The sequence below is a fragment of the Mustela erminea genome, chromosome 11, assembly GCF_009829155.1.
Source record: "Mustela erminea isolate mMusErm1 chromosome 11, mMusErm1.Pri, whole genome shotgun sequence".
Lineage (NCBI taxonomy): Eukaryota > Metazoa > Chordata > Mammalia > Carnivora > Mustelidae > Mustela > Mustela erminea.
The window spans coordinates 49,245,359-49,269,618 of record NC_045624.1 but is presented as its reverse complement, the minus strand read 5'-3'; the positions used below and the strand labels follow the sequence as shown (position 1 = coordinate 49,269,618).

The window sequence follows — 24,260 nt, the reverse complement described above, 5'->3', positions numbered from 1 at the left end:
AAATTCTGGTTTCAGACTCCTCAGATTGAAGTCTTGAACACAGTCATTCGGTATCTGAGGTACGATCAGCAGGGCACACTGTTCAACTTACCTTTTATTCGGAAATTTTTAAAAAAGGTAGTGATAATCCTTCCCTCCCAGAATTGTTCATAGCAACAGCTGACATTTATTGAGCACTTACTATGTGCTAGGCATTGTGAGAGAGTTTTTATGTGACAGTCGCATTAATCCCCCGCACAAACGGATAGAGCAGATCCTATTTACATCTGGAGAAACTAAAGCATCAAGGTGTTTAAGACTTCCCTAAACTTCACAGCTCGCAATTTTAACCACTCAGCAAATGTGTTCCACCTTTCTGTAATAGCTGATAATTATTTAGGGCTTACTGTAGGCCAGGCCCTGTTTCAAATACTGTATGTATATTATTAACAGTCCTTGACATTGGTACTATTTCTACCCCCTTACCCTCCTGTTTCTGTTATAGATGAAGAAACTGGTACAGAGCCCAGGGCAGACAACCAGTAACTGATGGAGCCAGAATTTGAACTGGGCAGCCTGGCTCTGGAAGGGGAGGTCTCACCTAGTCTCTTGTGAATGTAGGTAAAGGGGTAAGCCAGGCATCAATCAAGGGCAAGTCTCATTGGCATTTTCGTTTATTTTCCCCCGAATAACGACTCCCCCCTCCTAGTATCTGCAGGGGAGATGCTCTTAGTTCTGCAAATAATTCAAATTGCTTAAGTTTTTGTGATTCTGTGTACATTTGTGTATTCTCTATTGTTTTTAATAGCTTGCGGTAGGTCTCAGTGATCTTGATCCTAGGAATACAGATAGGCTTTAGGGGATCTGTGAACCCTCTGAAAATGTCTGATTTTATACTTATGGGAAAGGGGCATTATTCTGGGAGAGAGAATCTGCAGCTTACGTCTGATTCTTTTTTTTTTTTTTTTTAAGACTTTATTTATTTATTTGACAGAGAGAGATTACAAGTAGGCAGAGAGGCAGGCAGAGAGAGAGGAGGAAGCAGGCTCCCTGCTGAGCAGAGAGCCCGATGCGGGACTCGATCCCAGGACTCTGAGATCATGACCTGAGCCAAAGGCAGCGGCTTAACCCACTGAGCCACCCAGGCGCCCCTTACTTCTGATTCTTAAAGGGTCACCTGTGGTGGAAAGCAAGGTTAGAAATGCCCATTCTCTTCCAATAATCTCATGTTATAAATGAGGCAGTGGAGGCCCACTGGAGAGGCGGAATAACTTAATCTGAACTACACAGCTCATTCAAAGTAGAAAGGGAGCTATAACTCGGGTCCCCTGGTCTCATCTTTCCATCACACGCCCATATCTCCCTGTGAAATAAGTGGTGCCAGGTGAATAAATTATGAGATGCCAAAGACTCCCTGCTCTTCCTCGAGGCTGCCCCAGTGTAGTGAGGCCAGCAAAGCTTCCAGGAAGTGCCTCTTAAAATATAGCATCCTTTGGTATGTCACGTTATTAATCGAACCGCTTTACTACAATTCACAGTGGGCATCGGCAACTCTGAAAGGTATGAGCTGGGAGCCCAAAAATGGGGGAGAAGATGGGGAAAGATTCAGAACCTGCATTGGTTGAGTCACAAAGAGGCCATGTGGGCCTCTTGGCAGAAATGTGGTGTTAGAATATTTTTGCTGAGAGGTTTGTAAATTCAAAATTCCATGAAGTCTGAGATTTCTGTGTAGTGTGTGAGTCACTAGGAAGTAGGGCCACCTCCTGGCCAAAGGCTGATGCTCCAATGACTAAGCAAGACTAAAAGGTCATGAGATTTTTTTTTTTTTTTAAGATTTTATTTATTTATTTCACAGTGAGCGAAAGAGAGAGAGAGAGAGTGATAAAGCGAGAGAGGGAACATAATCAGGGAGGGTGGGAGACGGAGAAGCAGGCTTCCTGCTGAGCAGGGAGCTGGACACGGGGTTCAATCCCAGGACTCTGGGATGACCCAAGCTCAAGGCAGATGCTTAACAACTGAGCCACCCTGGTGCCCCAAGGTCATGAGATCTTTATGAGTTTAAGTCAGCTCTGTGACTTCATTTAATTTTTACAAACTGGTAAAGTTTACCTGAAAAAGTAGCTTTGTACTGATAAGCAATACATTTTGAAATGTACTGTTCAGCCAGATTTCAAAATATATCCTGTAGGATGAGGAGTGGGGAGTCCATAAATAGTTCTGTTGTGAAGACAGGGATTGAAAGTATGATGGAATCGACTTCCATAAAGTCTGTTCAGACGGTTGCCTCACACCATTCATAAAAACACATTCCATTTAGAGTAAAGATTAAATGTCAAAACCAAATTATAGGCATTAAAATATATACATATATGAGATGGTTTTAAAAAATAACTTTGGAGTTATTTATTTATCAGAGTTTGACAACTTTAATGAAACTCAAAAACCATAAAGGAAATTATTGATTTAACTTTATGAAACATTACACTTCTGTAAGAAAAAAAGATGTCAGAAACAAAGTTGAAAGGCAGATGACAAATCAGTAAAGCAAAGAGTTGCAAAATATATAACAGACATGGAGTCTTAGAAATCAGTAAAAAAAAAAAAGAATAATCCAATAGAAATATGGGCAAAGGCTTTAATAGGTAATTCACATATGTATATAAAAATGTTTGGGGCACCTGGGTGGCTCAATGTGTTAAAGCCTCTGCCTTTGGTAGGGTCCTGGGATCAAGCCCCGCATCAGGCTCTCTGCTCAGTGGGTAGCATGCTTCCCCCTCTCTCTGCCTGCCTCTCTGCCTACTTGTGATCTCTGTCTGTCAAATAAATAAATAAAATCTTTAAAAAAATGTTTAACTTTATTAATGACCAGATAAATGATCTGTTGCCTTGCATGTTCTTCCACGGCCCCACTGAGCCCTCCAGGTGGCAGCTCCTCGGCTCATCCTGGGTGTTTTTCCTTCTCCACGTTTTCTCCTGAGATCTGTGGCTTTCAAATGTTTTTGTGCATAAGAATTATCTGGGAAAACTTGTTAACGCTTATTTCTGGGCCTTACTTCCAAAGAGTCTAATTCAGTAGGTCTGAAATGAGACCTGGGAATCTGTATCTTGATTCTCACGTGATCCAGAGGCAATGAAAACACTGGACCACCTGGTTTTATTCATTTCTGTGACTTTAAACCCCTAGTTCCTGGATGCTCAGGTCTGGCTTTCTTGCGAGGTCCAGATTACACAGTTCACATTGAATCTGAGTCCTTGGATGTGTCGCAGACCTTTTAATTAACCTGCCCAACACTACTGATCATCCCCTCCCCGGTTTCGTAGGGCCGAACACTTGGGCAGTTTGGGGGCCCTCCTTAAGAAAAAGAACAAGCCTTGTGAATGCAAAATATGGTAGAGGACCACGGAGGTGTCTGTGTAGATTGTGGCTTCAGAAACTGGAGTTTCTTTAACTTCTTGATCCTGCCTCCTCTGTTCCCCACGCTCAACCAAGCCGTCTTCCTCCCTGGCCCACCTGAAGAAATTATTACTGCCATCCGCCTGTTTGTCCAGGCTGGCACCTAGAGCCATTTCTCCCCCCTCCCTGAGCCCTCTCAAGGTCTTGGCTGATTTTCCCATCTATCTATGCTCTGCTTTCTGCCCCAGCACCCCCTTAATCAGCTTCTGATCCTGTCTCTCCTTGTCCATGACTGCTGGTTTGGTTCTGTCCCAGTTTGCCACCTCTCACGGAGAGAACCTGGGTGCCACGTGAGACCCGTGGAGCTCAAGTGAAATAGGGGTGGATGTTCCCTTCATGCTCTGCTTTGGGATGCGTTCCTGTGGTGTTTCCATGTTAAGTAGGAAAATCAGACGGTTCAGTTAGTTTTGGGGAAGGAAGGCACGTTCTCTTTTCAGCTAGGTGGCTTCTGGGGCCTCCTGTTCCTTAGAGAACTAATAAACCTTGGTGAGAACCCACAAGCCCATGGCCTGGGGAATTCCGAAGTCCTCCCAGATGTTCTGCTAATTCCCTAGGGTGCGAGTGGGAGAGGGCTCTGCGGTGCTCTCTGATTTACACTGGTGTGGGCCCTGACACGCCGGTGATGATCCGCACCCCCGTGTGCCTTGCTCATTCAGGAGACTTCACTAGGTTAGGGAGAAGGCAGCCCCTGGAGCTCCTCACCTGCCCTCCCTCTGTGTCTGAGCCCTGCCCCTCCCGCCCTCCTCACTTTTGTCTGACCTCCAGGCTTTCCCCTCTATGACTGTAGCTACTCCACAGTTCCTTCCTCAAACTTACAGACCCAAACAGTTCAAAGCACAGGGCACAACAGGGCGCTTTGTGTATTGGGGACATGTGCTCCTTAGGACTTAGAGATACGAGCAAAGAAGAGTTTTCGATTACTTGATAGTTTTCTTCCCTTTTCTTACTGACATAGCAGCTGTCCTTATTGTCAGGTGGCATTTGGAAGAGCTGGGGAGAAGGGAAGAAAGGGGGGGGAGGCAGGTGTCCTAGCAGCAACCCCAGGGTCCTGCTGGCTGGGGGGTGGGGAGATAGAGCTGGGGTGGGGGTGGGGGAATGTGGGATGTGGTATTGTCAGGGCTCTGGGTCCTGGTATCTCAGAGCAGGAGACAGAGCCTTTTTATCAGCCACCTGTGGAGATCAGACCCTGAGAATCTGACCTCCTTCTGCTCGAACACACATGAAAGTTCCAGTGCCAGAAAAGTAATGCAATGATTTACAAGGAGGTGCAGACCGGATGCTGGTTTTTTCTGGTCAGCTCATTTCCCTGACAGTTGAGAAACCTTGACAACTGTGACCTCTGTTTTGAGAACTTCGCTAAACCAGCCTGTAAACAAACCCATATCAAACGCCCTTGGATTAATTACAGTCAGCCCTTGGGCAAATAATTTAAGGAATAATAACTTTGCTATTTTACCCACCTTTTGTATTTATTTATTTATTAATCCATCCATTCATTCACGACTCATTTATGTTTATTATTTTTAAATCATAAGAGATATTTTCACTTTTAGTGGTACTTCACCCACTTTAAAAAGGATTTTCTGTCTGGCTTATCTTCACCTTCTTGGATCAAGGTCGGGCATCGGAGATCCCCGGGGGCATGATTTGCGGCAGGCAATGGCCAGGGTATGTGTTGCCCCCACGTGGGGCTGAATTTCAGAGCAGAGATATCTAAAATTTTCTGCTTCTGTAAATATTATTATTCCATCTGACAAAACAGATACTTCAAGGGAACAATTTTTTTTTTTTTTTTTAAAGGAGCGGGTGCTCTGTGATCCCGAGGAAGAGACCTCAGCACTTTTTCTCCGAGGTCTCGGAAGAGTCTAAGAGGGCCAGGACTGAATGGTGACGGAGGCAGACACAGCGAGCCTGAGGCACACGCCTCCATGTTTGCTCGTTCGATCTTTGCTGCAGATCCACAAAGTAGGCAGGTGTCCCCCTTTTTACAGTTGAGGAAACCGAGGCACAGAAAGGTTAAATGCTTGCTGTTGGCCAAGGGCAGAGTGGGAACACGTAGCCGGGCTGCTGGGTGCTGGCTTCTCAGCTTTCCCGTTCACCGGGCCTTCCTGCTCTCTTAGTGGGAGACGGAGGTGAAAGCTCCCCTCTCGCTTGACCCTCACCTTACTGGCCAGTCCTTCCTATCAGGACTGATGTCACTTGGGCCGGATTTGAACTTGACCAGTAGATCACAGTTCCTGATGTTGCTCTTCTCACAAGTGACCAAACTTCTAACAAGTAACCAAACCTGAGTGGCCCTTCTCTGTGACAGAGACAGCCGGCTCAGTGGGACGCTTGTTATTTCCAGCAGGTTGCAACGCTTTTCCTTTCTGAAAGGGACTTTGTCTTTCCATTTGAAAGAGGAACATATAAAGCTCACGTTTGTCTCCGATTTGCCTACCTGTACCCTGTTCTTTTTTCTTAGTCCCGGCTGTTGGTCAGATGCCTGAAGGTGGTTTTGTGTGGATGTCCTCCATCGTCTCAGCGCGTCCACACCTGGCCTCCTCTTTCGTACTCAGCTCTGAAAACAGGCGCCCTCTTTCTGACTTCTTCTCTCTGCGGGTAACTGGTCTTTTTCCAGTCACCTGGCTGCTGAGTCATCCTTGACTCCCTTCTCCCCATTTTGCTCTTGTCCAGGTTTTTCTCATTATGTACATATTTTTGAATAGACTTACATTTAAAAAAATTATTATTATTTCTTAGAGCAGTTTTAGGTTCACAGCAGACATGGGTAGAGCACAGAGAGAGCCTGTATACTGCAGCCTTCTCTCCCTCATTATCACCCAAGGTCCACACTTTACATCGAGGTTCACTTATGGTACCGTTCACTCTATGAGGTTTTTGGTTTTTTTGTTTTTTAAAAATATTTTATTTATTTATTTGACATAGAGAGATCACAAGTAGGCAGAGAGGCAGGCAGAGAGAAAGGAGGAAGCAGGCTCCCCACTGAGCAGAGAGCCTGACGCAGGGCTCGATCCCAGGACCCTGAGATCATGACCTGAGCCGAAGGCAGAGACTTTAACCCACTGAGCCACCCAGGTGCCCCCACTCTATGAGTTCTGACAAAGGTCTGACGTGTGTCCACCATTCTAGTGTCCTGCAGAATAGTTTCACTGCCCCCAACACCCTCTGTGTTCTGCTTCTTGTTACTTTAAAGTGCTTTTCCAAACCCCCCACCCCCACCCACCTTGGGTCCACGATTTCTCCTGCCAGCTGGAGCACCCCAGCAACTGCCTATTGAAGCTCCCAGCCTATAAATTCTCTCCCTGTCAATCCCTCCTCCACCCCATCCCCAGATGAGTCATTGCCATCATGGCACGGCAACTCACTCTGCCTTCCAGCAGGATCGAAGTTCAAATTCCTCTTATCCTGCAGGGACTTTCCCATCCTAGATGCTCATGGGAACCCTTCTAGACTTACTTCCTTGAAATCTTCTACCAACACAGCTCCTCCATTCCTGGGGGCTTGGATTCTGGCCCTGTTTTCCTGTTTTCTGTGCTTGTTCTAATGCAAGCATTGAGGCCTCATCAAGCCCCACCTTCTCCAGGGAGCCTCTCTATTCTTCCTGGAAGCCTTGTTACCAGTGCGATCTTTTTTTTTTTTTTTTTGCACCCCATGCAGTGAGTTTTGCATTACAAGTGAACTGTTCCATAGCTGTGTCTGGGGATCTTTAGGTCATAGAACTCAGAAAGTGTAACGTGACCATTAAAAAAAAAAAAGACCAAGACCAGACCTAGAATATCACACAGTAGGTGCTCAGTGATTACTTATTGAACAGAGTTGAACAGAGTTGTCATTATCTTCTATGATTCTTAGAGGGTCCTTTATAGCCCCTAACAGATCCTAAAGAGGTCTCTCATGGGAATGTCCTACGCTTCTCTCAGTATTACTCCTTTCTGAGGATGGGAAAGTCATGTCTAGATCTTTGGCTGCTGGCTCTCTCAGGTTCATATACAGACAGAACTCTTCCACCACTTCACCCCCCTAAAGAATTCAAGACATTAATAACTCAATTTATTGGTTGCTGTCTTTTAAACATTTATTTCTAAGGATGCAGCATGGATGCCATGATGGGCGTAGGGGGTCCCGTGTGGTGAGGGACGCAGGGCTGGTTGTGTTTGGATCCTGGCTCCTTCACTTACCAGCCACATGACCTTGGGCACCGTCTCCTTACTTGTAAAACTGAAGTAATGATATTTGGCTATCTTGAGGGTTAGATGAGATAAGTCTTGTTACAAGCCCCTCACACTGTCTGGCACATAGTTAGCAATCGGCTGTTTTTACTTGGATTGCTATTTCTGATTATTAGTGATTATTATATATTCCTGATTATTCTGATTATTAAATAACATTACTCCTCATTCTCATCCTTTACTGTCCAGTGGAGTTAGGTCGGGAGGAAAGATAGAAAACAATAGAGGAAGATGCATGGTCTTGAAGACATTCCTTTCTGGGCTCTTGCTGACTAAAAGCTTTCTTTAACCCCAAGGTGAATGATGACCCCCGTGTGTGAGGAGGAGGGCTGGCAGGGGAGGCAGGGGCCTTGTTCTCATGCCCCACCTCCCCACCCACATGGTTGGGCTGCAGATATGAAGAAAATTAGTTGGGACTATTTCAGTCAAATTTAATTGACTCGATATTTATTGGGCACTGACTATACGCCAGGCACTCTGCTAAGTGTTTGGGTTATAAAGCATGAATGATTTGGACAAGGTCTCTGCCCTCATGGGACCTTTGAGAGGACAGATAATAAACAACAAAATAGATTAATAGAAAGAATAATACAGACTGTGATAAATTCTCAGGAGAAAATAAAAAAGTAGAGAATTACTGGGGGGTGGGTTGCCCTCGTGCGTTGTCAGGGGAGACTCCTCCGAGGAGATGGCATTTATTTATTTATTATTACTTTTTAAAAGATTTTGTTTGTTTATTTGGGAGAGAGAAAGAGAGAGAGTGTGAGAGCATGAGCAGCGGGAGGAGCAGAGGGAGAGGGAGAAGCAGACTGACTCCCTGCTGCAGGGAGCCCTATGCAGGGCTCGATCCCAGGACTCCAGAATCATGACCTAAGCTGAAGGCAGATGCTTACCCGACTGAGCCACCCAGGCGCCCCTCTTGGGAACTTTCACATCTCTTCTTTTTCAATTAAATTTGTGATGTTATATAGGCACACGCTAGAACATGGAATTCTGTCCTTTGGTGAGAACATTGGCATGGGCATTTAAAGATGAGTCACTGTTTAATTGGATCACTGTGTGACCCACTTAAATAAATACTGTTTTTTGAATGGAAAAGTTATTATTCGCTTTCTTTTGAAATTATTTAGAAATGACTTTGGAGACGTCCTTTAAGATTTTAACGCATGTGGATATGGTCCTTTTGTTAAGAGAGGTGGTATAGGGAAGAGGCAAGCACAGTTTCTGGCATTTGGGAGCCCTCGGTTTGAGTCTGGACCACATGGCATGGCTTGCGGTGGTCATTTATCCTCTCTGGGTATTGGTATCCTCCTCTGTAAAATGAGACAGATAAGTTGCCTGCCTCACCAACTGTCACAGGACGGTGCTTTCTAAACTGCAGAATGTTAGAAAATAAAAGTTACTCTAAAAAACTTAAATTCCATGTGTGTGCATTTTGGCGAATAGCACTTATGGCTACGATGTAATTCATGACAGTAGGAGATAACTTGTCACTGCTTATGGATGTTTGGCTTCTGGAATAATCCAGAGGAGAATATTTTTATAACTTTGCAGTAGGAATGGGCTTTCTAAGTATGAGTCAAAACTTAGAAGCCGTAAGGAAACAATCGATAAAATTCATGACCTAAAAACAGTTGGCATAACAGAACCCCTGTGAGTAAAGTAAAAGACAGTTTACAAATCAGAAAAATATATTTGCATTTCATGTTATATATTAAGGATTAATTTTCCTAATATACAAAATTCCTACAAGTCAGTAAGGAAAAGAACACACTTACTATAGGAAAATGGTCAAAGGATATGAACAAACAATCCATAGGAAATAATTTAGTGGCTCCTAATGCATTAAAAATGCTGACATCACATGTAGTTTTTAAAAATCTGATTACATTGCACTGAAATATTACCACATTTCACCTACCTGGGCTTGACAAAGATAAAAACATTTTGAAAACCATCCATGTTAGGGAGTCTACGGGAAAACAGAACTCATACATACACACTTGGTGACGGTGTCTTAGTTTCCTCCAAGGGCCACCTTGTCAGAGTTAATAATTCACATGGTCTGGCTTGATTCAGAAATTCACTTTAAGAAATTTGCCCTTCAGAGAAATTCACGGTATTCACTGTGTTTATAACAGTAAGAGTGTCTATCAGTGTGAGCTGGTGAACATAAATTATAGTGCATTTACACAAGGGAGTAGTACACAGCCACAAAAAGAGAACAGGGATGCTCTGTGGACAGCTGGGGAGCAGTCTACATTGTTAAGTAAAGAGTGAGGTGTAGAAAGGACATATGTGAGTCTTCCATTTACAGGAAAGGAAGGGCGGAAATAAATATATGTATGTGCTTGCATATGCACAGAAGGAAGGATTCTAAGATCTTTAGATCTTAGGAGGATTCTAAGATTCTGGAAGGATTCTAAGAAATGACTAAGAGGTAGGAGAAAGAGGGAGAGTTTTTATAATTCTATACCTTTTTGTATTTTTTTGTTGTGAAGTAATATATTTTAAGAATTAATATTAAATATGAAACCAAAAATGGACAATAAAACAGTATTTGAGATAGGGATCGAGCCTACCTATAGATTCATTAATGCTGTGTTTGATACCCAGATTATTAAACGACTTAAGGTGTCCACTGCTATCACAGTTTGGGGCTATAAAAAGGGGAGACATTCTTTCAAAGAGCTCTTGGCCATTTGGGGCACTCTACAATCAGAGACCAGTGGAAGGACCATATAATCAAGCATTCAGAGCTGGTGTAGCTGAAGTCTGGTGGGGATTCAGTTCCATATTGGTCAGGGGAACACTATGTTCAAGACATACTTAGAAAGATTATGGTAGAGTAATGGCCTCAAAGATGTCCATGTTCAAATCCCAGAATCGGTGAATATTTCCTTGCATTCAAGGGATGGATGTGATTAAGTTAAGGGTCTTGAGATGTGATTATCCTAGGTTTTCTAGGGGGGGCCCAGTCTAATCTCATGGGACTTTAAAAGCAGAGAACCATTCCTGGCTGTGGTCAGAGGGAGATGTGCCCACAAAAGAAGGATCAGAGATATGATATGTGGCTGGCTTGGAAGATGAAGAAAGGGGCTGGGAGCCAGGAATGCCAGCAGCCTCTAGAAGTTGGAAAAGGCAAGGGAGCAGTCTCTTCTTTGGAGCCCCCAGCCTTGCATTTGCCTTGATTTTAGCCAAGAGAGATTGGTGTTGGATTTCTGACCTACAGAGCCAAACAGTAATAGATCTGTGTTGTTTTAAGCCACAAAACTGATGACAATTTGTTACAACAGCTCTAGGAAATGATCAGGGAGATAATGGAGAAAGAACCCTGAAGCCTTGCTCTCGTGGGCTTTCTAATTTAGAAGGGAAGTGATGACAAGAATCTAATCAATAGTCATGCCAAGCCAATGTGGAAAGTGGCAGGAAGATTGCAAGGAGCTGTCCACAAAGGAGTCGGGAATGGCTTGGGGAGGAGACGCTGGCTGGGTTTGTGCCGTGAGAGGCAGTGCAGCTTGCTGGTTGGGAAGAAGGATTCTGGTACTGACTGTGGGCTTGAATCTTGTCTCTCCCTCTTCCTAGTGTGGAGCCTGGAGAAAGACAATCTGTCTGTGCCTCAGTTCTAATCTGTAAAGTGGGGTTGCTAATAATAGCTCTTCAAAGGGCTGTTGTGCAGAGTCAGTAAGTTAATGTGTATCAAGTGCTTGGGGTAGTTCCTGGGCATCCCACGGGCATGGAAGTGTTGACTATTGATATTTTGCCCTAATGGATGGGTAAGGCAGAGGCAGTTAGTAATGGTGGAGCATCTGAGGACAGCAAGCTCAGTTGAATGGTGGAAGCAATGATGGGGAGAAGGAGCAGAAAATAAGGCTGTTTAGGAGTACAGAGCCAGATGATGGTGACCTGGGGACCTGGACTGAAGAGCCTACATCTAGTGCCCCAGAGGATTCAGCAGGAAGGATGACTTGAGTAGAGCAAAGGTGCTGATCACATTTCTTTAAGTGGGGAGGTGGGTTTGGTTTCTGAGCCCTAACTCCAGAGTCCTCTTCCCACTTGCCTGTCTTTTCTGTCCCCTCACAATGAGCGGCATGATCTCTAACCAAGATGAGCATCTTCATCCCCCTCAGCGCTCCCTCTACCGCCCTGCAGGATTTGGGTGCGGGGTCCCCCACCTAGGATCTCATCAGGGTTCAGGGTCTCTAGAGACCACTGGTATGGATCGTTGGCTTTCCTGTATGGATCCTCACAGTCACCTACTTCTTCAAAGCCAGCTTTCAGCCTCTTCTGTGTCCCCGTAGGTCGAGGAGCAGAAACCTGACCCCTGTGGCCTCAACAGGTCCCTATAGGCAAATGGCTGAGCCCAGAGATGAGCCTGGGCCTACCCTTGCTGTCTTTCGGAAGTCCAGTTCCTTTTGGCCTTTTGGGGTCAGTGTCCTCTCAACATGTAGAGCTCGTTCTTGAGCAGATGAGCCAGCAGAACCTTTCGGAGTTCTTGGAGAGAATGATCCTGAGGAGGAGCGTTGTAAGTAGAAATGGGAATCTGAATTTTCCAGACCAGCTGCCTGGTCCCTGCTTTTTTGGAAATCCTTCTTCTCAGCTCCAATTCCTCTTGCTGACTCTGGGATACCCAGGGCCTCCCAGGGAGCTGTCCCTGAAATAGAGGGTCCCCAGCGTGTCTTTCCTTCCCCACCCCTGAGAACTCTGTGCTCTTGACCCTCTCCTCCTTCTGCCTCTCCACTCACTTTTGTTTTGTTTACTCCCTAAAAATTTCGATGCTAGAGTGTCCGTCTTTCAAGCCCTCTTCTCTGCTACCTTCTCTGATAAGTGGACTTTTGCAAAGGGACAGGTAGGTGCTAACGAGTGGATTTTTTATGATCATGTGAGGAAATGCCCAGGCCCGCTTGTCCTTGGACAAGTCATCACCTCCATTAGGTCTCTCTTCTTCTCTGAGAAACAGAGACCATAGCACTTTCCCCACCTCAGAGGATTGTGGGACTAGGATATCACTCATTCATTTATTCATTCACTCATCCGCTGCATAGTTCTTGAGTCCCTATGCAGTGGTTGGTATAAACTAGTGAAAAAGCAGGCACGATACCCGCCCTGCTCTTGTGGAGACAAGTCACAAACAAGAGACAGTAGTATATGTGCTGACAGCTTATGGGTACAGGGCGATGTCCGTGACAAGACCAAGTCGTCATTGTACACGGTGGCGTTCAGGTTAGCCGGACAGAGGCTTTCTGGTAAAGCGGCGGTCTGGGCTCTAGGTCTTCTGGGTTTCTGGGTGGGGGTGGGGACACATCTGTGAGCGCTTTGCTCCTCCTTTCCCTCCATCCCACAGTGGAGGTTCTCTTTTCCTCTGCCAGGGCTTCCAGCTCGTGTCTGGGTGGTGGTTGGACAGGCGCCTGGCGTTTCCCGTCACTGCCTTCTCAGAACCAGGCCAGGAGGAACGGTGAGCGCGCAGGTGGGCTCCCTCCTTCCCAGTCCTGTGTGCAGGACAGGAGGGAGAAACTGGGCTTTTGCAGCAAAGGATGAAAGCTCTGGCCCCTGTTGACTTTATTATATTTACCAGGAGGAATAGCTAGAGATTTAGGACCGTCATGATAAAGCAGTTTGAGCCGCTTAGAGTGATCTGAGGAGACTCAAGATGATAATGGTCATAATGGCTCTGGGCTACTTCATTCAAAGTAGAGGCTACACATAGGCTCGTGTAGGGCCTTGAGAGCTTGGAGCAACTCCTTCCGCAGGTGGTAGCCGACTTGGGAAACAGAACCTTTTTTTTTCTTTTTTACATGGTGCTGCCTCTTGGGGAAGGGCCAAGTGTTTATGTGAAGAAGATCCATGAAGCCCGCATAGGAATCAAGATGTAGAAGTTAATTGGCAAAAGGGGGAAGATGCTAGTTGTGTGTGAGTGTGCATGTGTGTGCGCATGTGTGTGTGTGTGTTCACAGAAGAGGCATGAAGGGACATCTTTGTGTGCAACAATTTGGGAATCCTGCAGTTCTCTTTCTCAGTCCTTCCTGTGTGGCTAACTAGGAAGCCACTTAGCAGATATCTGATCATTTAAAAAAATTTTTTTTGTTGTTGTAGTAAGAATACTTAATATGAGATCTGCCCTCTTAACAATCCCTCCCCCCTTTTCTTAAAGTAGGCTCCACAGCCAGCATGGAGCCCAACACAGGACTTGAACTCATAACCCTGAGCTCAAGACCTGAGCTGAGATCAAGAGTTGGACACTTAACTGACTGAGCCACCTGGGCGCCCCTTAACAAGTTTTTAAGTATGCAGTGTGGGATTGTTACTGATGAGTACCGTATTAGACAGTAGCTCTCTACACTGGTTCTTCTAGAAGATACGTGATTGCATTAGAACCTGTAAACTGATGTCTTTCCTCCGCAAGGCTGTTGTTTCACTTACCTGTGGTACTTTTCTTGGCTAAGAGGTTGCGTGGCTGGGTTCTCCAGGATTGTTCTGCCAGACCGGGGAGGCCTGCTATATCCGTGATGCTCTGAAAAGAATATTCAGAAGGAATTCTATACCTATAAAGATTGCATGTTAAAAAAGGTTTAGATTGTGTAGTGCTTTCATGAATTTGGGGCTTTGCCAAGGCCGCATGGCTAATGTCCCCCCTCCCACCTCATCTTTCCTGAGCATTTGTGTAACAAAACCGCCTGCCTGGAGTGTCTCCACCTCCCGTCTCCTCTCAGAGCTCAGTGTTCACCTGCAGTATAAAAAAGAAAAACACTGCAAAGTTGGAGCTGTCATCAGACTGATAATCAGACCCCAAGTCCTTTAAAAACCTAATTTTTTGACAGATAGCAAATGTAGTTTTCTTTTTAAAAGTTACTCCTTTTTTGTCTTGTTGGACTAAAATGCTTACTGTGGATATGTTTTAAAAAATACAGTCCTTTCTCAAATACTATCTTTTTTTTTTTTAAATAAGGCTGCAATTTTTTTTTTAAAGATTTTATTTATTTATTTGACAGACGGAGATCACAAGTAGGTAGAAAGAATCAGGCAGAGAGAGAGAAGGAAGCAGGCAGAGAGAGAGGAGGAAGCAGACTTCCTGCTGAGCAGAGAACCCAATGCGGGGCTCGATCCCAGGACCCTGGGATCATGACCCGAGCTGAAGATAGAGGCTTTAACCCACTGAGCCACCCAAGCGCCCCCCCCCCCCCCGCCTTTTTAAAGAAGGCTCCATACCTAACGTGAACTTATAACCTTGGGATCAAGAGTTGGATGAAGCTCTACTGATTGAGCCAGCCAGGCACCCCAAATATAGTCCATTCTTGTGAAGGACTCAGTCCTTCTACTGTTTCACATTTTGTTATTATGAGTGGCTATAACATGGGATGGTGCTAGGGCTTGCTTAAAAGATTTTGCCCAGGGTCACCTGGCTTGCTCAGTTGATCAAGCATGTCCTCTGATGTTGGGGTTGTGAGTTCAAACCCTATATTGGGGGTAGAGATTACTTAAAATCTTAAAAAAATTTCTGGGGTGCTTGGCTTGCCCACTTGGTGGAGCATGTGACTCTTGACCTTGGGGTTGTGAGTTTGGGCTCCATGTTGGGCATCACGCCTACTTAAAAAAAGACAAAGATTTTGCTCTGAAACCCTTGGGATTTTCCTTGTGACAGTGACTTGTGAAGAAGTGCCGAGATTTAATAACTATTTTTTGTTGTGAATATAGTTTCCTTTATTTCCAGTTGCTTTCAGTTTCGTAGCTGAGTGTTAAGAAAATAGCCTGTGAACACCATGTGATTCTGCTTCAAGTGTTTTGAGAAAACAGATATTCAGGGAAGGGACTTAGAAAGCAGATTAAAATAGCAGAAAAAAGAATCAAAACAGCAAGGTGGGGCGGGTGGGGGGAGCTCCTCTCTGGCTCAGACGGCGGCGGAGCATGAGACTCTTGATCTCGGGGTTGTGAGTTCAAGCCACACACTGGGTGGAGAGATTACTTATAAATAAAATATTTAGAAAAAATTGTTTAATTAAAAAAAAGGAACTGAAACAGAAATAAGCCATATGTAGTGGAAAGAATGAACCAGAATGAATCAGAAACATGATTTATTATTCATGATGTCGAGTCCAGCTCTTGTACTATCCTCTTTCAAATGGGAAGGTGGTACTATGTCTCACCACTGGGAGCTTTTGTGTTTACGGTCTTTTTCCAGCTCTCCCAAGATTGTTATCTTGCCCCTGAGAATGGGCAGGTAGCATTGTGGTGCCTACACATGGATGTCCACTGGGCTGCCAGTCCTTGGTGCAGTGCCCAAGTGGCTGGCTGATTTCTGAGTCCTGTTTTTCTCCATTATTCATGCAATTGGTGCAGATGTGTATGGAGAACCCATTGTGTGCCTGGTACTGTGGTAAGAGGTCAGATCCAAAGTAAACGAGCACGGTGAGGAGCTGTGATGTCCCTGAGCTTCCAGTTTGGTGGGGAGACAGACATGGATTCACTATTGACACAAGTAAGGGTAAAAATATCAATGGGATCAGAACTGTAAAGGAAGGTGATAGTGCAAGGGAAGTGTGAGTAGGGGATCTGTCTTTGCTGGAGGGAGTTAGGGAAGCTCCTCTGGGTTAGTGAGATGGGGATCAAGATTGGACGAGTGAGGAGAGATTAACTAAACAGGCCTGAATTCCAGCATTGTCCTTGGACCATTTGGTGACCTTGTGATGACCTTGAGCAAGCGACTTCACCTCTCTAAGCCTTCAGTGTCTTCCTCTATAAAATGGGTGGTTGTGGGAATTCAGTGAGGCGGTGTGCATACCATATTCCGCACAATGCCAGCACATAGCTGACACTCAGAAACAGGAGCTATTCTGATTACTGCTGGTGTTTTCTGTTCATTTGGAAACTTTGAAAAGATAGTTGTTTAAACCTTTTTTTTTTCTTTTATCTGGTTAGCAAGAGCTACTACATACATAAGGATACCTAACTTGGAAAATAAAAGCCTAAAGGGAGATTTATCGATGGTCTTCAATGAGGCCAAGTGTCCTTGGCATCTAAGACATGGGAAAGGCTCAAACAACGCCGCGCTTGTGTGAAGTCACGTTCAGGATGAGGCTGCCTTGGAAGCAGTTGTCGTGTACTAGGATTCTAAGACACAGTATTTTTAGATCACATCTCCTACATTTCTGTTTCTCATGGCAGTCAGTCATGAGTAGCTAGGCTAATGAGTACTTTCTGTACCAATACTGTATTCTATTTGCCCAGTGATTTTTGCTGCTGCATTTTCAGTTTTGCATGGATATTTCTTACAGCTAAAGGGCTGGTGGTCCCTGTGCATCCTTGGAGAAGGGCAAGTTTTGCTTTTCTTTCTGTGCTCTGGGACATATACATGCCCATGTATAGGCATACAATCCAGCTTTTTCCTGAAAGATTAACAATTTTTTGTATCTTTCATTGTTCTTAGATTTTGAAGAAAAAGGAACCACGGATTCAGCCAGTGGTCACACTTAAGTTTTATTGCACACTTGGTAAGTGCTTTGAGTGCATTACGTTCCCGATTTAATCCTCACCCTATGAAATAGGCACTATTAAGAATCCTATATTCCTCCCTGTGAGAAAATGGAGGACCAGAGAAGTTAGGTCACTTGTCCAAAGTTCACATAGCCATGAGTGTCATAGTTGGAATTTGAACCCAGATGTCAATGGCTCCAAATCTGAGCTCCAAACACTTCCATCCTGCCTTTCGGGCTAGTTATTGAAGATTTTCAAACCCCTGTGTCAGGAGGGTAATATATGTCAGAAGATTAATTAGACTTATACAGTCATGAGAAAGGCTTATGACAAATATCCGTGGCCTCTGAAGAGCATGGGGAAGCTTGTTGAATTTAGATTTATTCACTGAGTCAGTGGAAGTGGATATTGTCGTGATGTCCTTCTGGATTAGTTTCCTGATTGTTATAAACCTTGGTTTTACAGAACGGGGCTTACGGAGCACTGATGTATATCAACCAAAAATTAAAGATGCTTATGAGTATTAGGAATTTCTACTTAAAATAACATTTTTCCTTCTTCCGCATTCTTTCCTATCTGTATCACAATTCCTATGTTAATAGCTTTAGTATCTTCTGGTCAACTATTGTTTGTTGCCTTAAAGCTCTTTGAGAACTGCTTCCTGTCCACTTGGAAGCAAGGGAAGGATGAATTAGAGATAATGTACCCAGAAATGGGTGTAGGCAGTATGGGTGGAGTTGGAAAGGCTATCCCGGAGACCTTTGGCCGCTGCAGCTGCTGGCTGTCAGCGCCTGATACCAGCGCTGACTTCCATGGAGCCTGTCTGGGCCCGGCCGAACTGGCTTCCAAACCTGGTGGCAGGTGCTCATGGTTCCTGTTTTATTTTTATGCTAATGCGAATCCTGCCTCAAAAATTAAGCATTGTTTTTGACGGGTCAGAACTGGATACAAATACAGCCTGATGTGTCCTCTAAGGGAGGGAGAAATATCAAACAGTGCTGGGGCTGGGGGTTGGAGAGGAAGTGGAGTGGTCTCTTCCCCAGGCTTTGTTTCCTTTCCTAGTATTGGTTTTTCCTGACTCTGCAGAGAAGGAATAAAGATGCCTGGGGGCTCCAGGTTATTTTACATATTTGTATATTCTCTATACATTTAACACATCTGTTTTATCTGTGTTTTCAAATCACAAAAGTAATGTACGTTAAAAAATAAGAGTTGTTGATGACCCAGGAGTGTATAAAGTAGAAAAAAGAATTGCTCAGTTGGATTCACTTTGGCACACATGCTCTGGAATGCTTTTCAGTGCATGAAATGTACCCGCATGTATATTGTTAAAGAACAAAAATTCAACCGATCAGCATCCCAACTAGCAAGTAGAGAGATGCTCTTGGGAGCTGTACAAAGTGGAAGGTTTTTATAGGAAGAAGGGTGGGGCAGGGAAGTTATTAGCAAAAAAAAAAAAATCTTCAGGCAAGGTCATTTTCCCTTGGGAAGAGTAGGGGTATGACCAGCAGATTACCTCACTGTCCTTTGGGTGGGGGGGTATGGGGGAGTGGGATGAAGAGGGTCCATGTGACAGATTATTGTATTGGTACTGACCAGATAATTTCTGACTGACCTGTGAAGACTACATTTCTGGGGGAGCTTTAAACTGCATTTAGGTTAGGTATAAAGCCCCGGTTTGCTGGCATGGTCTGGCATATGTGACTCCATTTTGGGCCTTTCATTTTCTTTGTGACAATGGACACACCCCAGCAATGGAATCACCACATGTTCTGCAAGTCGCCGTTCCCACTTTGTGCGTCACGGATAGCACTTACAGATTCCGCTTTCCCTTTTTTGAACAACTGCAAGGTATTCCACGAATGTGTCTTACTTTAATCATTCCCTTACTAGCGGGCGTTGGGGTTTTCTCGGTGTCTCTAGTTCTAAACATGGTCCCAGGTGAGCAGCCTCACAGATGTGGCTTTGCACCTGGGTGCTCGTCTTTCTCTGGGATCCCTTCTTAGAAGTGGGAATGCTGGGTTGGAGGAGGTGTTGATGAGGGAGCAGGAGGCTGGCTGAGGACAAAGCAAAAGCTGGCACCTTGCACCCCCCTCTCCACCCCTCCCCTCAGTAATATGTGTCACATTCCTCAGGCACCCCTGGCTGTCCTAAAAGAAAAACAAGTAGTTAATTTGCAGAGATCACAGTCCTGCAAGACAGGAGTCTCCCTTGGTTTACCAATGTCCTAGAGATTTATAACAAAGAAGCTATCTAATAATAGCACAATTTCCAGAGGCAAATAACTCAGTTCCTCAAGCCCTAAATAAATTTAAATTTCTTCTAAACCCAAATCTCACTAACAAGGACACTTGATAGGAGAAATATGAAACTTTATCTCTAGAGCTCCAAGATAGTGTCGAGAATCATTCCCAAGCATATGGCCCACTGATATACGTCTAAAGGGTCTCACAAGAAGATTTTTACTACTAGTAATGAATGACCTTTCTCCCAACAATAGCTAGCCCCTCAAGGTCCTGGAGACCTTGCTTCCAGAATTCCTTAGAGACTAACATCACCCCCTTTACCTCACCTTCCCCCAACCACAGGGTACATAACCTGCCATCCCTCACAACCTGGCGCAGCATCTCCGTCTGCCCATGGGTCCTGTCCCCGTGCTCTAATAAACCACCTTTTTGCACCAAAGACGTCTTAAGAATTCTTTCTTAGCCGTTGCCTCCGAACCTCACCCCACCGAACCTCATCTAGGTTTAAGAACTTCATCAGTGTGAGCATGAGACTTTGGAGTCAGTAAGTCTGACAGGTCTGACCTTCAGGTCAGAGCACTGCTCCAACTTACACGGAGTCATGTCTTATGTGCCCATGGGGCAGGCGGAGCAGTGCCAGCCCGGAGCCACGGGACAGAGCTAGTTCATGGACATGATGATTCTCCCAGCTAGCTTACCCTTTTCAAATGTGTGAAGGTAACAATTTAGCCCTGTTGAAATCTTGACTTTTGCTTCAGTCCAGATGTATTCCTGGAGAACTTGAGTCTGTCAAGTCTGCTCCTCGAACAAAGGCAGTTTGGGTTTTCTTTCCCACTCCCCAACCACCTGCATCTGTTTGCCCTTCTAGTATTTTGTTAATCTTTGGACTTGAAATAGCTGACAAGATCACAAGATCAGCATTGACTAAAAAACAATCCCTCTGGCTTTAATTTGGTCAGTTTTGTGAGGCCTTGCCCCTGAGTCCTTTCCTAGCCAGACTCCCCAGGCCAAGACTCCTTTCTAGGTGGACCTGAGCCCCATGAGGTCATGGATCCAACAGTGACAGCTGGCTCAGGTTTCTGGAGCAGGACATGAACCAAGTACTGGGAGTGAGCAAGGCCAGCTGACCGCTGGGCACCCTAGTAACTATGCTGTCCTCTACCTCTCTGTGTTCAGCCACAGCTTATGTTAAGGGGCTGAACAAATCACTTCGCTTTCTTGTAATTTACCACGTTTTAACATGGGGCTCTGACAAGGCTTAGGGCAGGGGTTATTTCTGTCTGACGCATTGCTCACGTCACTCTGCCTCTGCTTTATCTCCCATCTTCTCCCTGCTTGACACCCCCGTGGCAGAGGGCACTGGGTGATCTGATCCTGCCCCTTTCCCATGGAGCCAAACAAGCCCTTTTGAATACTTACTTTCAGAGGTCAGAGAACATTTCTTTGGGATCTTTCACTTAGTCCTGAGGTCCCTCCCCTTGACCATGAGGAATGACTGTGTTGGTCTCCTACAATTTGGGAGGCCTTGAGACTGAAGTGATTACTGTTTAACCTTCTAGATTCCCATGAAGAAAGGAACTAGAGTAGCACTTACAGATTCCCCCAGATGACCTTTCCCAATGATTGATGAGAATAAGAATCCGAACCAGAATGACCTAAGGGTTTCTTTAGACGGCTTGCCGGTCCTGTCCCCCTTTTCGTTCTGAAGCCATGTTAGAGCGCAAGGTTTGTTTGGGGATCTGCCTTTTAATTAGTTTCTACAGAAGTTTTCCTAAGAAAAATTTAGATCTCACTGATTTGTGTGTAACTTCACAGTACGGAGGCATAAAGATGGCAATTTATTGGCTCACATTTGATGTACTGTGAAAAAAAATTTGAGATTTTTGGGTGGCCCAGTCAGTTCAACGTCCGACTCTTCATTTGGGCTCAGATCAGGATCTTAGGGTCGTGACACTGAGCCCCGTGTCTCATTTGTGCTGGACATGGAGCCTGCTTAAGATTCTCTCTCTCCCTCTGCCTCTGCCCCTTCCCACACATGCTCGCTCTCTCTCTCTCTCTCAAAAAAAGAGATTTTAAGAATATGTGTAATCTTTTCAAACTAATACTGCATTGAAGTTAAGTGCCAGTAGGTTGGGGTGCCGAGACTCAACTCCATGGACAGTACGGCAGGTTGTACCAGCAAGTTCACGGTAAGACCTTGAACACATTAGCTATTTCTGTACCTTTTAGCTCTTCCACCTTCAGATTTAGGAGAACTAAATACGCTGGTTAAGAAAACAGAATGAACATATGCCTCTAACTGTTCACTGCCTTGTGAAAGACGGAGGCACTTTACATGTCAAACAAGGCGGCTGGTGGCCCTGGACCAGCTAACAGGAAGCTGCGTGTCTGACCCCATCTTTCCTCTGGGGCCTTACTGTCTACCGCCCCCTCGGTCCCAGCCACAGTGAACCACTTCCTGTTCTCACCTTTGGGCCTTGCGGCCTGTAATCACACGTTCCCTCCTCTTGGAGTCACCCTCTGCCATCTTAACCTCCAGCATGAAGGCGGTGGGACAGAAGGTTGAAGGGATGACCCACACAGATGCTGGAGCCACACTGTCTGGGTTCAGATCCCAATTCTGTCACTTCGTAGCTTTATGACCCTTGCCAAATTACTTGTGAATTTCTTGGTATCCCTGTTTTCTTGATTGTAAAGTGGGGAATCACATTCTTGCTTACCTCATAGGATTTTTTTTTTTTTTTGAAAATTTAACTTATTTATTAGAGAGAGAGAGCGTGTGGGAGCCAGGGGAGGGGCAGAGGGAGAGGGAGAAGCAAGCTCCCCGATGAGCAGGGAGCCCCAGGTGACCCAGCGCTCGATCTCAGGACTCCCAAATCATGATTAGAGCTGAAGACAGATGCTTAATTGACGGAGCTGCCCAGGTGCCCCTCATAGGATTTCTTTGAGGATCTATGCAAAGTTCGTAGAATGGTGACTCTGTCAGAAGCACTCTGTGTGTTGGCTATTATTATGATCATCTTTAGAGGTCCAGCCTATTCTGTAAACCTGTGACCATTAACCATGATGGGATTTGGGGCCTGCAGACCTAGGTTTGAATCTGAACCCTGCCATATATGAGTTGGGTGACCTTAGATGGTTATTTAACTCCTTCGAATGTCATTTTCCCCATCAGAAGCACAGTATATCATATAGTTGCTGGGTGAGTCTCGTGTGAACTGTGTGTGAAGTGCCTGGTTTAGGACTTGAGGACTGGAAGACACATAAGGAGGGTTAGTCCCCACCCTGCCTCACCCCACCTAGCCCCGCCTCACCCTGCCCCACCGCCCCCAATACTGTTCATCTCCTAATGCCCTGTACTTGCTTGGTCGCATCTTCTTCATTAAACTATATATTTCTTAGTTTCCTTTGTACATAATATGCCTTTATTCTTTTATTTATTCAGTGATTTTCTCACTCATTGGTTCACTCAGTCAATTTGTTCGTTCATGCCTGTTCCTTCTCTTTTGTTTATTCAAAAGTCTACTAAGTGTGTTGGGCCCTGGGAATCTATGTTATTCCAGCTCGAGTTCAGGAGAGAAATGACAAGATCCTGAACTAGTCCAGTGCCAGTGGAGGCCCACAGAAGGGAGTGGACTCAGAAGACATTTAGAGAGAGGCTTGGTGGGGCTTCCTGACCAATTGGATTTGGAAAGTAAGGGCAAGGAAGGAATCAAAGACAGTTTCTGGGATTTCCATCTGAGGCACTGTGTGGATATTGACATGATTAATTATTAAAATGGGCAATACATGAGGTGGGGGAATTGGCAAGGCCACAGACGTGCACAGGGAAAAGGTGTCACGTTACAGCCGGCCTGGATTGGACACAGTAAGTGAGAGCTGCTGACAGGAGGTCTCATGGAAACGTTGCCTAGGAGGTGACCAGGCTGTCCTCAAAGACAGTTCTGACTCTGGACTTCTTTGCATGTAATATGAGAGCGGTTGCCAAAACAGAATGAATGCAGAGTGGAAGAGAAGAGGGCTGCCAGTGGCCCTTTTGGGAGAATTGTCCTAATTCAATTAGGACAATTGAAGGGGAAGTGGAAGGGGACAGTGAGTCTGTGGCTTCTGCTGAGAAGCCATGTGCGGTGTCTCACCAGAGAACTACTCGTTCCCTTGCCAGGAACATACTATCCACTGTGTACCTAAGGCCAGCCCTGGGGGTGTCAGTGCAGAAGAAGGGAGAAAAAGACCCATTCCCCCATCGTGAACCTCACTATGGAGTGCACTTCCCCAAGACTGCCTTTTCCCTCGCTCTCTCTTGCTTTTCAGGTTCCAGTTCAAGTGTCACTTGCTCAGAGATGCCTTCCTTGATCACCCGAACGTGAAGTAGTCCCCACCAAGTACCTGTAGTCACTCTCGATTACATCATCCTGTTGTTTTTTTCATTATGCTTGCTTATTACCTTGTCCATTTATTTGCTTTATTTGTTTCCTGTCTCTTCCCACTATGATGTCAGTGAAACTGGGGACCTAGTATCTAGTTTGGTGCCCCATCTCTGATGTCTGTGGCAGGGCCTGGTCCTTAATAGGTTGAATGGATTAACCAGGGTTGCCCATCTACACTGGGATGAGAGGAAGCTGAGCTTGTTTGTTGGGGAAGGAAGCAGTCGGAGTTAGTAAGGGTGAGGGACAGTTGAACCAATGTCTCGAAGGAAGTAGAAGAACTAAGATCATGAAGACGGGAGAGTGTGATCCTTTTCTGTGAAACTGAGGGAAGTGAGTGAATATGTAGGTAGAGTTCAAGGGGACAGAGAACCAAGATGAAGAGTGTAAATCTGGTGGTCTTACTGTTTTGATGAAGTAGGAAGTAAGAGTTATCGGATGACAGAGGGGTAGCAGA

General features: G+C 45.2%; 1 protein-coding gene across 2 annotated transcripts in view; it reads left to right on the top strand.

Annotated features, from left to right (window-relative positions):
- The window catches only part of SNX10 (sorting nexin 10), a 70,731-nt gene that overhangs the window by 2,132 nt on the left and 44,339 nt on the right, over nt 1-24,260 (top strand). Inside the window, exon 2 of one of the 2 annotated variants that reach the window (XM_032304768.1) lies at nt 17,087-17,150. The exons of the other annotated variant lie outside the window; for it this stretch is intronic. The gene's annotated coding sequence lies outside the window, so the exon portion shown is untranslated. The remainder of the gene's footprint in view (nt 1-17,086; nt 17,151-24,260) is intronic. 2 annotated transcript variants of the gene reach the window in all.